The sequence below is a fragment of the Lolium perenne genome, chromosome 5 (assembly GCF_019359855.2).
Source record: "Lolium perenne isolate Kyuss_39 chromosome 5, Kyuss_2.0, whole genome shotgun sequence".
Taxonomy (NCBI): domain Eukaryota; kingdom Viridiplantae; phylum Streptophyta; class Magnoliopsida; order Poales; family Poaceae; genus Lolium; species Lolium perenne.
Window position 1 is genome coordinate 75,931,685 of NC_067248.2, and position 15,946 is coordinate 75,947,630.

A 15,946-nucleotide genomic window follows, 5' to 3' on the forward strand; every position below is an offset into this window, starting at 1 on the left:
GAATCAAAAAAAACAGCGAAAATTCATGCAAGATTCCCCGTCCTGTACGCAACTTCCATTAATTTTTAGTTTTTCCATCTGAGCAAGTTAAGTGCCTCAAAAAAATTCGTCTTTACGCAGTGTTCTGTTTTGACAGATTCTGCCTTTTATTTCGCATTACCTCTTTTACTGTGTTTGATTGGATTTCTTTGCTCCATTAAATTTCAGTAGCCTTGGGTAATGTCCAGAAGTGTTAAGAATGATTGTGTCCTCTCTGAACATGTGAATTTTTGATTATGCACTAACCCTCTAATAAGATTGCTTTAAGTTTAGTGTGGAGGAAGTTTTCAACGATCAAGAGAGGAGGATGATATGATATGATAAAGAAGAGTGAAAAGTCTAACCTTGGGGATGCCCCCATGGTTCATCCCTGCATATTTCAAGAAGACTCAAGCGTCTAAGTTTGGGGATGCCCAAGGCATCCCCTTCTTCATCAACAACTTATCAGGTCACCTCTAGTGAAACTATATTTTTATTCCGTCACATCTTATGTTCTTTACTTGAAGCGTCTGTTTGTTTTTATTTTTGTTTATGTTTGAATAAATTTGGATCCCAGCAATCCTTGTATTGGAGAGAGTCACGCTCCGATTTTTCATTTGAACACTTGTGTTCTTCATTTTGCTTTAATATTCATGGCGAAAGCTGAAAGCCGCATCACTTATTTATTTGGTTGGAAACAGAAAATGCCTCATATTGTCTTGAATAATTTGATACTTGGCAATTGTTTTGAGCTCTCAAGTAGATCATGTTTAAGCTCTTGCATCATGAAGTTTAAATCTAGATGATTCCCCGCGCGTTGCTGCGGGAACATATGTATACTAATAGTTGTCAATATTAATTTTACTACAGGCAACATTGAATCAATCAACTTGATAACTTGCTTATTTCTAAAAGTTTACATGAGAAGTTGAATTTTGATTATCTCTTTAAAAGAAGAGTTGTACTAACATCAACATCGATAGATATTATTCATCGGAAGGATACAATGAGGAGTGTCAAGCAAAAGTTGACCAACTGTGGAAAATACGTTACCATAACTTTGTTCATATCTTGTCTGTCCAAGTCCAAGAGAAGCACCTTTGTTCATTCATCATGCCTTTTACATTAGGAATTCTAGATAATGATAGGCATGGCACTCATTCATCCTCGAGTAGATGAAGTGATGTTAGCTTTATAATTGAAGAAGACATGATAGAAAAGGAGGGAACAATGAGACGAGGCACAATAATTAGTTGAACTTGTCTGGTGGTCCAAACGGGAGAGCCAACAGTCAATGCAATCTGCATCTGGTCTCTACTGAGTTATTCGCATAAGTTGGAAGCCCATTGTTACCTGGCTCTAACTTCGTCAGCCCCTGAAAACTACACCAATTCAACTAAATCCATAAGGAATGCTCATATTGAGTAGTGGTAGCATCATTGGGAAAGGATAAAAAATTACACCAAACAAAAAAAACAGACTTCAGAGCCGTATAAGAAGTGCTTATTAACTAAGCTAAATTCAAATACTTCGATCTAACGGAAATACAGTGGAGTTCAAACTTGAAATATATGAGTAATTGATGGCCATCAATTATTGAGCTAAAAAAATTAGTAGTAAGAATAAGATGTTCAGGTAACTGTACCAGTGGTGCCAAATGTAAATAGCAGACTGATTCAATCTAGTAGTAAGAATAGGATGTTCAGGTAACTGTACCAGTGGTGCGAAATGTAAATAGCATACTGGTTCACCATTGTAAAGTTGATCCTTGACTCAACTTGCGACTGAAGAAGTGAATAATCAGTTCCAAGTAAAGGAGCACGCAAAGATTCACTTTGACAATTTTATCCAAGATGTGTGAAGTATAAAATCTTAAAACCCCTACTATTTATAACGAATCCTTCTGTGCGTATGACCCCCATTGGTTCAGATCGATGCTTAGAATTTTCCTTCAAAAGGATTGTCAATATTGTTCTCAAGATCTGATTATGACAATTTTGATGTTTCCCCAAAAGAAAGCGCGCCAAGATAAATATGAATGCTTCCACTAACAATTTGTAATTTTGATAGGTTTGTTGCCTCTGAAATCTGAACATGCTCAAGTTCTAGGTTGCCAAGTATTCCCCTAATCGCATCACAGAAAGAAATGTGGAAGTAGGGGCTGAGGTTATATGCAAGCTTCTCATCGATGGCTGTCGGTTCTAAACCAATATATTGTAGTGGCTTAGATGACACACGCTACAGACTACAGAGAGTAGAAAGAACTCTTCACGAACGAGTGACACAAGAAGCTGGGCAATTTTCTCTTCCTCTTATTGCTGCTACTTGGTGCTTTGATATGGGATACAAGGGGTGGTATTTATAGTACCAGGGTGAACTCTAGCTACTAGTGTGAATATCAGCCTTAGAGTCAAGCCGTAGTGCTATTCATGAGCACTGCTAAAAACTTGACTTACTATTTACTACTACGGCAGCGTCTCACATTCACACTCCATGTGTTTTGTGTGCTACACGCTGCATGTGCATCACGCTGGTGCAAGGTGCATGAGTTTATTCAACATTCACTCCCTAAGCTCATGCACTTACGGGAATCTTGATCATGCCAATCTTGGAACGCAGCTCCTCGAACTTGATACGGCCAAGTGCCTTTGTCAAGATGTCAGCCAGCTGGTCCTCTGTTCTGACGTACTCCACTTCAGCCCGCCCGTCCTCTACGCACTCCCTGATGTAGTGGTATCTGGTTTCGATATGCTTACTGCGATCGTGGAAGACAGGATTTTTGCTGAGGGAGATCGCTGATTTGTTGTCGATGCGAAGCGTCACGCCACCAGGCGCAACCTTGTTCATGTCGCCGAGAAGACGTGCGAGCCAAACTCCTTGGCACGCTGCTGTCGTGGCTGCGACGTACTCTGCCTCGCAGGAAGACAGAGCGACGACCTTCTGCTTCTGTGACTGCCATGTGATGGGGCTCGATCCGAGGAAGAACAACACCCCCGTCGTGCTCTTCCGGTCATCGACATCGCCGGCCATGTCACTGTCGCTGTACCCGATCAGCTTGGGATCGGTAGTCTTCCTCCCGTAGTGGCACCCGTAGGATCGTGTCCCAGCGATGTACCGGAGGACATGCTTCACCGCGGACATGTGCTCAGTGGTGGGATTCTCCATGAAGCGGCTCACGTACCCAACAGCATATGCAATGTCAGGTCGCGTGTGCACGAGGTAGCGCAAGCTCCCGACAATACTCCGGTACAGAGTGGTGTCGGCGGGTGGCGCTGTGCTCTTCTTGCTCAACTTGAGGCGGCTCTCCATGGGAACAACAGACGGGTTGCAGTCAGCCATACCGCACTTCTCAAGTATCTTGAGTGCGTATGCTGACTGGTTGATGGTGATGCCCGTGCTATCCTGGTGCACCTCGATACCCAGATAGAAGGTGAGTAATCCGAGGTCGCTCATCTTGAATGAGCTTGCCATCTCGTCCTTGAACCGGCTGATTTCCTTGTTGTCGTTGCCGGTGATGATCAGATCGTCGACGTACACGCCGACAAGCAACCGTGAGGTGCCGTCACCGCGTGCGTACATCGCCTGCTCGGACGGACAACGCATGAAGCCGAGCGAGGTAAGTCTCGTGTCTAGCTTTGCGTTCCAGGCACGTGGGGCCTGTTTCAGGCCGTACAATGCCTTTTGGAGGCGGAGCACCTTATGCTCCTGTCCGGCCACCTTGAAGCCGGGAGGTTGGTCGACGTAGACCTCCTCGTTGAGGTCGCCGTTGAGGAAGGCGGTCTTGACATCCATGTGATGGACCGCCCAGCCTTCATGCCCGGCGAGTGCGAGCAACAGGCGTACTGACTCAAGGCGAGCCACAGGAGCGAAGACCTCGTCGTAGTCGACTCCATAGCGTTGCACGTAGCCTTTCGCAACAAGGCGCGCCTTGTGCTTGATGATGGCGCCGCGCTCGTCGCGCTTGACCTTGAAGACCCACTTCAGGCCGATTGGGCGATGGCCGGAAGGGAGGTCGACAAGGCGCCAAGTGTCGTTGTCCTCGATGGATGCCATCTCCTCGAGCATCGCGCGCCGCCATGGCTCGCTCTTTTCCGCCTCGACGAATGTGGCGGGCTCATCGGCAGCTACGAACTGCAGCTCCTCTGGTTCGGGGCCGAGAGCGCCACCAACATTGTTGATGTTGTCGAGGGTGCGGAAACGAAGAGGCTCGTCACCATTGTCGTGGCCATCCAGCGCGGCCATGGCTGCACTTGTCGGTGAGACGAAGCTGACACGCGCCGTAGGAGTCGATGTTGTAGGTGTGCTCGGCGCGTCTGTTGGGGCGGAGTTCGGCAGTGCACTCCCGTCTTCTTGAGCTGGTGCGGCGTGTGGGCCACACGGCACCTTGTAGGTGACGTACTCCACCGTGAAAGACTCACCGGAGTCCACCACAGGTTCATCACCGTCCTTGCTCCACTTCCACCTTGCGGACTCCTCGAAGACCACATCGCGGGTGACATGGACGCGGTTGCCTACAGGGTCATAGACCCGATAAGACTTCCCGCCGTCCTCGTAGCCGATGAAGACCATGGGCATGCTGCGGTCATCCAACTTCTTCAGGTTGGGCTTCACCACCTTCACATGTGCGACACACCCAAAGGTGCGGAAGAAGTGCACCGGCGGTCGCTCGCCGTGCCAGGCCTCGTAAGGCGTCTTGCCCTCCACGGACTTGGTCGGGGCACGGTTCAGGATGAAGACGGCCGTCGTGACCGCTTCTCCCCAAAACCTGCCCGGCATTTGTGTAGCCTTCATCATACTCCGGGCCATCTGCACCACCGTTTGGTTGCGGCGCTCGACGACGCCATTTTGCTGCGGGGAGTAGGGCGCAGTGAGGTGTCGTTGTACGCCACGGTCGGCGCAATACTCGGAGAACTCGGTCGATGTGAACTCGCCGCCGCGATCGGTGCGCAGTGTGCGCAGCTTGCGGCCGGTCTCCACCTCCACCCGAGCCTGAAAACGCTTGATTGCCGTAGCTGCGTCATCCTTGGCACCGAGAAGCACCAGCCACATGTACCGTGTGAGGTCGTCGACGAGGAGGAGGAAGTATTTCTTCCCTCCGGGTGTGGCAGGTGTGATCGGGCCACAAAGATCACCATGAACCAAGTCGAGGCGGTGCTCGGCTCTGTACTTTGCCTTCACCGGGAAAGGAGAGCGCCGCTGCTTGCCGACCAGGCAGCTGTCGCAAAGCTGGTCGACCTGGTCGATCTGCGGCAAACCACGAACCATTCCATTTTGCGCAAGTTTACGCAATGCATGGAAATTCAAATGGCCATACCTTGCATGCCATCGCCATGCGGTGTCGCCGCCTACGCATGCGGAGAGGCACACAGGTTGTGCCACTGTGAGCTTGAACAGGTACAAGCGGTTCGATGCACGCTTGACCGATGCAAGGATGCGTCGTTGGCGGTCGCGGACCGTCAAGATGCCATTCTCGATGAGAGTCTGGCAGCCGACCTCGTCGAGTTGCCCGAGACTCACGATGCTTGATTTTAGACGAGGGATGAAGTAGACGCCTGTGAGCGCCCGATGGCCACCGTCGCGGTCGTTGAAGATGACGGTGCCTCGACCCTTGATATCAACGACAGAGCCGTCGCCGAACTTGACCGTTCCAGACACGCGCTTGTCTAGCTCGGTGAAGCAAGCGGCGTGCCCGGTCATGTGGTTCGTCGCACCGGTGTCCAGGTACCAGCGCTCATCGCACTCGCCGTCCGTCTTGCCGAGGTGAGCCTCAGCGCGCTCCTCGTTCAACTCCACCAAGGTGCTGGTCGTGTCGTGGGTGACACCCAGCTCGCAGACCTGAGCCATTAGGAGGCCCGGGTCCTCATCCTCTTCGGCCTGAACGAGGTTGGCCTCGCCCTCGTCGCGCAGCCGTTTCCGGCACTCGTGTGCCCAGTGGCCCTTCTTGCCGCAGTAGCGGCACTTGTCGTCCTTTGCGGCTTTCGACGTGGAGCCGTTCCGGGCATTGCCGCCATTCCCGCTAGGCTTGTATTTGCCGTTGCGTGGGTCGGGGCCGCGTCCGGGACCACGTGCTTGCTTGCCGTAGTTTGACGCTCCGCTTTGCGCTCGCTTGGAGCGTGCGAGCCACTCTAGCTCCGTGAGCAGCAGCTGGCCGCCGGAGCCTGTGTTGTTGTCGACGTCGTTCCTCTCCTCGACCACCTTGAGCCGACCCGTCAGGTCCTCGATGGTCATGGTCTCGAGGTCGAGCAACGTCTCGATGGCGCATGCCATCTGGCTGTACTTCTTGGGCACCACGGCCAAGAACTTCAGCACCACCTTGTCTTCGGGAATATTATCACCGAGGTTGGCTAGTGCGCTCACTAGGCCGGTGAGGCGCATTGAGAATGCGTCGACGCCCTCACCGTCCTTGAACTGCAGCGCCTCGTACTGCTTGCGAAGGGACTGCGCCTTCGCCTTCCGGACACGGTCGCTGCCGACGTGAATCGCCTTCAGCGTGTCCCAGGCTTCCTTCGCCGTGGCCTTGACGCCCAGCGTCGAGATCATGTCCGGCGGGACGGCGCAGAGCAGCGCCTCCATCGCTTGACGGTCGAGCTCTCGCTCGGCCGTGCCTGTCTCGATTGCCGACCACAGGCTGCGCGCCTCGAGCATGACCTGCATGAAGAGTGCCCAGTCTCCGTAGTTGGAGCGTGTGAGCGGAGGGAATTGTGTCGAGCCTGCCGCTCGTACCACTTTCTGCACTACCACCTGCGACGCCCGTGCTGAGTCGTCGAGCGTGGAAAGTGTTCCTGGTGGCGTGAGAGCAACATGGTCTCCATTCCCTACCATGGTGGATCGCTAAACTCAATGCTCTGATACCAAATGTCGGTTCTAAACCAATATATTGTAGTGGCTTAGATGACACACGCTACAGACTACAGAGAGTAGAAAGAACTCTTCACGAACGAGTGACACAAGAAGCTGGGCAATTTTCTCTTCCTCTTATTGCTGCTACTTGGTGCTTTGATATGGGATACAAGGGGTGGTATTTATAGTACCAGGGTGAACTCTAGCTACTAGTGTGAATATCAGCCTTAGAGTCAAGCCGTAGTGCTATTCATGAGCACTGCTAAAAACTTGACTTACTATTTACTACTACGGCAGCGTCTCACATTCACACTCCATGTGTTTTGTGTGCTACACGCTGCATGTGCATCACGCTGGTGCAAGGTGCATGAGTTTATTCAACAATGGCGACAGTGTAGCGGCTGGATCATATTGTCTGTGAACATAAACATTGGTCATTATTTTTTCACTTTTATGTGAAACACCCAAGAATTAAACCAACCAGAAACGATATTTCAAGGAAACAACCGGGCATGCAAGAAATTCAGGTGTACAACCAATCAGAACTGCCACATCAGACATCTTCCAAGGAGAATAGCTTACAAACCTAGTGATTTCTGATACCAAAGTCCCACTTGACATGGAAGATGAAGGGATCAATAGCACGAAAGATAACATCTGGAAGAAATTTGTGTGTATACAGATCGGAGGGCCTGTCTCGCTGAGAATCATAGAACTGCCACATCAGACATCTTCCAAGGAGAATAGCTTACAAACCGTGTGAATTCTGATACCAAAGTCCCACTTGACATGGAAGATGAAGGGACCAATAGTACGAATATAACATCTGGAAGAAATTTGTGTGTATACAGGTCGGAGGGCCTGTCTCACTGAGAATCATATGCACCTTCAATCTTTTGATCTGTGGATGGACAACTATAGTGGAGATGGTTCTGCGCAAAAAAAAAAGTGGAGATAACGTAAATCATAAATTCCCCAAGTAAAATTAGAGAGAGGACCTCAGGTTGGAAAACGGGCGCATCCATGATATGGCTGTGATCAATCTGATGACAACATGCGCACGCAGGTAGAGCCACCTTGCCGATCTGCGATTGCCGATCCCGGTAGATGAATGTGTTGTTGGATCCCAGCACAACCTGTCAGTGCCGACGCGACGGGACGCGACTCAGGCGAAGGCACATGTGAGAGATGACTCCAAGACATGGCAGAAAATGCCACCGAGTGAGCTAGATGCGTGAATATACTGGTAATGGACTAATGGTGGAAATTTAAGAAGGTTGGAGTTGGAGGGAAGAGGAATCGCAGAGCACGAAAGGGGAACCAAGGAGTCAAGAAAAGAAAGTTGAGTGGCGTTTGGAAGACAAAACGACTCCTCGCCAAAGTGGAGCAACAATGGAAGGCAAACGACTGCTCGTCCTGCATGGAAAATTTGACGTCTGGTAGTAATAGTCCAACAGAGAATAGGGCATGATAAAAATAACAAAATAGAAATGGTGATGTGGCATGCTTGCATGTTGAGAGAAATCAACTTAGTGGGTTGCTGCTATTTAGATATTATAGATTATAGATTTGTGAATTATATGTGCAAGGATTAAATGGAAACAGCAAAAAGCTGGAATTTTTTCAGCACCTTTGCCGTGCGTATGCACACGGCAAAGGCTGTCTTTGCCGTGCACATACACATGGCAAAGGGTGCCCAGCTGCACAGCGCTGCCACCTGGTGATGCTCGTGAACTCTTTGCCGTGCGGGGTGAGGCTGAAGCGCACGGCAAAGCCCACCCTTTGTCGTGCGGCGTGGAGGCGGAGCGCACGACAAAGGGCTCCGCACGGCAACCTTTCCAGCCGCACGGCAAAGAAAGGCGCACGGCAAAGGGTACCCAGCGCACGGCAAAACAGGGTTGCACGGCAAAGGCCTTTGTTGTGCAACTTGCCCGCGACGCACGGTAAAGCCGTCTTTGCCGGGCGGGTCGTTGCCGTGCAATCTTTAAAGGACACGTAACACATGATTCTCCTTTTACGTGGAAATAGGAAACGACTTCAAACCCAGGGCAGATACAATACCTAACACGAGGATATATAGGAAACTCTTTATCAGTTTGAGCCGTGGTTTGTGCTGCTTCGTTAGAGGAACCCTTGGCCGAGAGTTTCCGCCTGCATGTTGCTCACGGTGTGGTAATACGTACATGTTCACGATTGATCGGTCTGGATTTACAACGGCCATCCTCTGGATTTGTTTGTTTGTTGTTTTAATTATATAATAGATTAGTGTGCATATATTTTAATATATATTTGAACATATTTTTGGGGATTTCAATCTCTCTCTCGGTCATCTATATATCGTTGTTGGTGGACAAAAAACACACATATATACGCATGCACTTTATGCTAAAGGCGCGGGTGCCTCATGTGTGTGCGCACTCGATCGATGATCCCTAAACCTTAGAGAACCCTAAAACCCTAAAACCCTAATTGAAAGTGCATGGAGCCCCCATGTGTGGTTTTGGTAATTAATGACAATCCCTATGGACTAATGTTTGCATTGAGTTATATTTGTAGGTGTTGTCCATAGGTAATGCTTGAACCATATGTTGGCTTCAAGGTTGCATTAAGAAGAAATTGATGAAGGATATCAAGTATCAAGTATGTCTTGAAGATGAAGATGAAGTGAGCCCTCAAAGTTAACTTCAAGACATCAACATGATGAAGAATGAAGAAATGAAGTGCAAGTTCAAGATGAGCCATCTCTAATAGATCATTTGCTTGAAGCTTGCCATCCATATGGTGATCATGGATATGTGAAGATGTGCCGAAGAAGAAGCTCTCCCATGGTGGATTATGGGGGAGCAATCCAGAAGACTGCATCAAGCAAGCACAATCAAGAAAGGCGTTCCATCTTGCTGTGATCAAGATCGTCTTCATCGAGCTCAACAGGAACGCGCAAGGTTAAGGTTTGATCTTGATAGGGTTTCTTTCTTACCGGTCTCATGGTGTAGTTGGAGACCGGTTTATAGTTTAGTTGTCGTACTATCAAGAGGGATCTCGAGTGAGTAACTCGATCGTTTCGTTTGGAGAGAGCTCAAACATTTGCATCCTTACATCATATTTCTTGGTTGTTATTTGGATCTTATCCATGTGGTGATTTAGAGCTTGTGGTTATTTCCATAGCAAGCTCTAGTTCATTGAAAACGGATTCCGCATGAATCACTTGTTGCGTTTTCGATATTGGAGTTTTTCTCGATTTCTCGTATTGAGAGGTTTCACTCTAAAATACATAGAAAAACCTACCCCACTTGTTCTTAAGATTTTCACTCTTTGTGGGGTAGCTCTTTTCATCTTATTTACAACAAAATTGGTTTCACCTAAATCCGAGTTTCCTAACTCAAGTTGTTGCATTTTTCATATTGGAGGTTTTACCGGTTTGCTGTTTATAGATAGGTAAAACCTTTATCCATTTGTTTCTATCCTACTTTGCTGGAATATGATGTTTCTATGCATATTGTTGTAGAGATCGTTGTTGTGATTTCAACGAGCCCAAGATCATCGAAATCGGAGTCCGGATGCAAAAGTTCTTAAGGTTTTCGTATCGGGTGTTTGGGCAAAAACTGGGGGGCCGGCACTGCCGCCGGGAGCACCCCGGCACTGCCGGTGGCCAAGGCCGGCACTGCCGGCCACCCCTGCACTGCCGGTGGAACTAGGCCGGCACTGCCGGCCACCCCGGCACTGCCGGTGGCTCAAGGCCGGCACTGCCGGCCTGTCGCGATTTTGGCCCCAACGGGCAGAAATTTGAGACCCCTATTTAAGGCCTTCTTCCTCCTCTTTCTCCCCACTTCTTCTTCTTCCTTTTGCTCTCCACCATTGTTGACCTTGAGAGGTTGCCTCATCCCTCTACTCCTCCAATGATTCTTGAATCCATTTGAGGGAAAAGGAAGAGGAGATGTAGATCTACATATCTACCAATCAAATCCATCTCTTTGTGAGTGGAACTCTCTAGATCTTGATCTTGGTGTTCTTTGTGAATTCCTTTGTTCTTCCTCTCTTATTCCCCCAATAGATTTTGTAGCTTTGTTGGAATTTGAGAGAGAAGGACTTGAGCATCTTTGTGGTGTTCTTGCCATTGCATTTGGTGCATCGGTTTGAGTTCTCCACGGTGATTCGTGGAGGTGAAAGCAAGAAAGTTGTTACTCTTGGGTTCTTGGAACCCTAGACGGATTCTAGACCTTTGTGGTGATTCGTTGGGAGCCTCCAATTAAGTTGTGGATGTGTGCCCCAACCTTTGTGTAAGGCCCGGTTTCCGCCTCGAAGGAAATCCCTTAGTGGAACCGTGACCTAGGCCTTTGTGGCAAGGGTCACCGGAGATTTAGGTGAGGCGCCTTCGTGGCATTCGGTGTGTGGTGTGAGTACCGCATCTTGGGGTGAGGCCTTTGTGGCGTTGGTCTCCATCGAGCAACCACACCTCAAGGTGAGCCTCTTGTGGCGTTCGGGAGCACTAAGCCACCGCACCTCTCCACCGGAGATTAGCACTCGCAAGAGTGTGAACTCCGAGATAAATCATCGTCTCCCGCGTGCCTCGGTTATCTCTATACCCGAGCTCTTTACTTATGCTCTTTACCTTGTGATAGCCATCGTGCTTGAAGTTATATATATCTTGCTATCACATAAGTTGCTTGTCTTGCTTAGCATAAGTTGTTGGTGCACATAGGTGAACCATTTCTTAGAATAAGTTGTTGGTGCACATCGGTGAACCATAGTATATAGGCTTTGGGCTTGACAAAGTAAACACTAGTTTTATTCCGCATTTGATAAGCCCATCTCGTAAAAGTTTTAAACCGCCTATTCACCCCCCTCTAGGCGACATCCGTGTCCTTTCAATTGGTATCAGAGCAAGGTTTCTCATTCTTAGGCTTCACCGCCTTGAGATTAAAGATGTCGGTTAGGGGATTAGATCACAATAACTTGTTTATATTTGATGGCACAAATTATGATCTATGGAAAATTTATGTACTTAATATTTTGCAGGGTATTTCCCCGAACATGGAGCGATTTCTTGACATGGGTTTTCTTCTCCTAAGGATCCCCAAAATTTATCTTATGAGGAGAAGAAAAACTCTTGTCTCGATGCTCTTGCTTCTCATGTGTTTTCCATTGTTGTGAGCAATGTAGTTACTTCTTCAATCATGCCTTTTGGGAGCGCTCATGAATTATGGACAAAGCTTCAAGACAAATATGATGTGTCCAATATTATTGAGGATGATTGTATTGCTTCCACTTCCGGCCGTGATGAGTTCTCATCTTCATCCACTTCACCAAAGTGTGGTAAGACACAAGGTAATGATATGGTGAGTGGTGATGAAAATTGCAATGTTGATACTGAGCTTACTATTGATGATTCTTCATCTATATCTCATTGCAATGCTTCATCTTTGGACTTAAACACATCTAGAACTAGAATGATTTACATGCTTGTGTTGATAGTCCTTGCATATCATGTGTTTGTTGCTTGAATAAATCTCATGATGATATGCTTGATTTGTCTTGTGGCCATGATAAAAATGCTTCTATTTCCTCTAGTTGTTGTGTGGCTAACAATGTAGAGGAAACCAAAGATTCTATTGGTCAAGACAAGATCTTGAAAGGAGCCTCAAGTAACTCCTCATATTTATCTCACGGGTCTCATATATGCCTTATGGCCAAGAGTTCCACGGTATCTCCTACCGTAGAACCTAATATTCCTCGTGGTGATAAGGATGAGGATGAGTATGAAGAAGAGGATTGGGTTGTCTCTCTATGCGATAAGGGTAAGAGTGTATTCAAGGTTCTTTGCAAAGATAAAATTGCTAGCTCTCACTTCTTTGAAATCTTTACTACCGCTATTGAGAGCCAAAAACTTATTTGGATGCATGAGAACACCATTGATAAAAAGGGTGCTCTTGAACGAGAGTATGCCAATGATGTAGCATCCTTAAAGAATGATCTTGAAGAAGAACAAGATACCGTAGCCTCTCTTGAGGAGCAACTTGAAACCCTTGAGGTGTCTCAAAATGAAATATTTGCTAAACTCACTAAAGAAAGAGACCATGCAGAAGCTCAATTAAAATTGCTTAAAAATGAAAAATCCAAAGTTGGTGTTGGTCATGATAAACTTGTTAAGGATCTAGATGATCTAGACAAGGCCCACAAGGCCTTGGAGAGCGAACACTCTATCCTCACCAAGTCACATGAGCAATTACAAGCTTCATATTTAAAAGAGCATGCTATGTTACCCTCTCTTCTTGATATGTCTTGTGATGATGCTTGTGCTACTAACTCTACTTCTTGTGAAGCATCTATCTTGAAGGAGAATGTTGAGCTAAGGGCTCAACTTGAATTGCTAACTAGCAATTATGGGAAATGGAAGAAAATCATGGAAAGCTTTCTAGCTCCCATGAGGATCTTCTAGCCTCCCATGATAGGCTAAAGTTAGCTCATGAGGCTATCATATCAAAGGCAACACCTTATGAGCCTCATGTGGGTACTAGCACTAGTACTCAAAATGCTATATTGCCATGTGCTAGTCCTAGTAATTCATCCACTCATAATATTGCTAAATCTTGTGATGAATTATCTTCCTTGCCTTGTTGCTCTAACCATGAAGATTCTACTTCCTCTAGTACTTGTGTTGTTACTAACCATGTAGAGTAAATCAAAGAGCTCAAGGCCCAAGTCACTTCTTTGAAGAATGACTTGGTAAAGAGTCATTAAGGGAAATGCAAACTTGACACGATGTTGAGTGTGCAACAATCCCCCAATGAGAAGAGTGGACTTGGATTCAAATCCAACAACAAGGACAAGTCCAAGAACAACAAGAATAAAAAGGGCCAAGTACAAGTCAAAGACCCGGCCAAGATTGTTTGCTTCAAGTGCAAAATTGAAGGGCACCATGTTAGATCTTGCCCTTTGAAGAAGCAAAGAGGGAAGCGGCCTCAAGCTCAAACTCATATTCAACCTCAATTTTAAGAATTGCCACTTCCAAAGAAGAGTCAAGCCAATGCTCCCATTGTGGAGAAATCTAGTGAGAAGAAGGAGAAGAAAAGAACTTGCTACATATGCCGTGAGAAGGGCCACATCTCCTCATTTTGCACTATTGGTACCTCATCCAACTCTATCACCGTTGATGATGTTTATTCTCTTCGTAAGGATGAGGGTGGCAATGTGTTTGCCAAATTTGTTGGTTCTCAAAGTGGTGTCAAGAAAAGAACCATTTGGGTTGCCAAGCCTATTGTGACTAACCTCTTAGGACCCAACTTAGTTGGGGACCAACAATCCAAAACTTGATCAATAGGTGCTTGTTGGAGGGCATTGGAGACTTGGCTACATCATGAAGAATTAAGGGATCTTCATCATTTATACTATCTCAAGCCAAGTCTTTTGGTTATCTTGCTTCTATCATATATTCAATGTTCCTCCTTGCGGTAACATGTGCTCAACTCATTTATATTGAAAGTTACTCGCCCCTTTGCATGTGTTAGTTTTGTTCCTAACATGTGTTTGTATATGTTGTGCTTCCTACTTGCTTTTCTTGAGAAATCAAGTCTATGCATGTTGGGTTGCACACCATGTATTTGTGTTTGTGTTGGAGCCTCTTTGCATCTTGTTGTATCTTATATGGCTCTTATGAGCGATTAATGGACTATCCCATTTTGGGGGAGTGATATTCCTTTGGGAATTTCATGATCCTAACAATGTGTGTACATGAGGAATATCACTTAGAATTGATATTGCAAGATTATCTAGTCTCTATGTGGTATGTCATCTTCATGGTAAATTCAAATTCTAATGTCCATTAATATCTCTAGTTGGATTTTATTTGCCTCTTGTGAAATTAAATTCCTTATCAATTATGGGGGAGTAATAAGCTTTGTGTTTATTACAAGCCTAGAAAATGTGAACTTTTGAGGTTGTGTCACATTGAATTGATATTGTAAATTATCTCTCTCATATGTGGCATGTTTGCTCAAACAAGTTCCAATTTGCTTAAATGGCTTCATTGCTAATATATTTGTGGATATTTTTGTGATAGTCTTTCTTGGCATTGTTTTTCACAACGTGTCCCTCAATACACTTTTTGGAAAAACCATGTGCTTAAAGTCATACTATTAATTGCTTTGCATGTTGGTATGAATACTATTAATTGCTTTGCATATTGGTATGAATACTATTAATTGCTTTGCATGTTGGTATGACTAATTGAATCTATCAAGAAACTCTTTTTGCATGATGGTTAAATCTTATCTTTTACCACATGCTTTGTTTGTTGTAAATATGATCTTAGGTATACTTACAAACTACCACCGGGAAATATTTCCTAAATACCTCTTGTCCTAGGACAATTGGCAATCTATTATGTGGTAGATATTTATTGATCATATTTACATTGGCTCATGTGTTTAATTGCCTTATTCATTGCCATGAGTTAGTTGTGCTTTGACTCCCATATGTCTTCCTTGCATCTTATGGATCTAATTTGTCTATTCAAACTTTCTTAGTATTTTTGGTAGCGTGATGATCCTAGTTTTGTGCATTTTGTATTCATATGCAAAATCCTAGATAATGCACTAATCTTGGGGGAGCTCTCCTATATTTGTTAGAATGCTTAACATCTCTTGATCATTATCAAAAATTTGGTTTTGGGAGACATAAATTTTCTTTTTGGTACTTTGTGCCATCATAAAAAGTGTCGAGGGTTTGGTTTATTTGTTAGAACCTTGCTCTCTTGGGAGTTGGTTATCTCATTCCTTTGTGTTTAGGTTTAATTAGCTTCTTATAATGAGATAATTCTTTGGAGTCAATCTTGTGTTGATTTGATTCTTTGATATAATTTGGACAACCATTGTCTCTTGATTTATTTGGTGTTTTGTCCAAATTATATCTTTCTTTGGTTCTTGAAAGTATTGTGCATACATGTTTAATATATGTCTATCGTATGGCATGTGTTACTTTCTTTGATCCATTATATAGGGTAAACTCCATCAAATCCTAATTTGGCTAAGATGTGCATGAAATTCAATTTCATATCTATATGCACATAGTATTGTGGAGTTTGTCCTATATG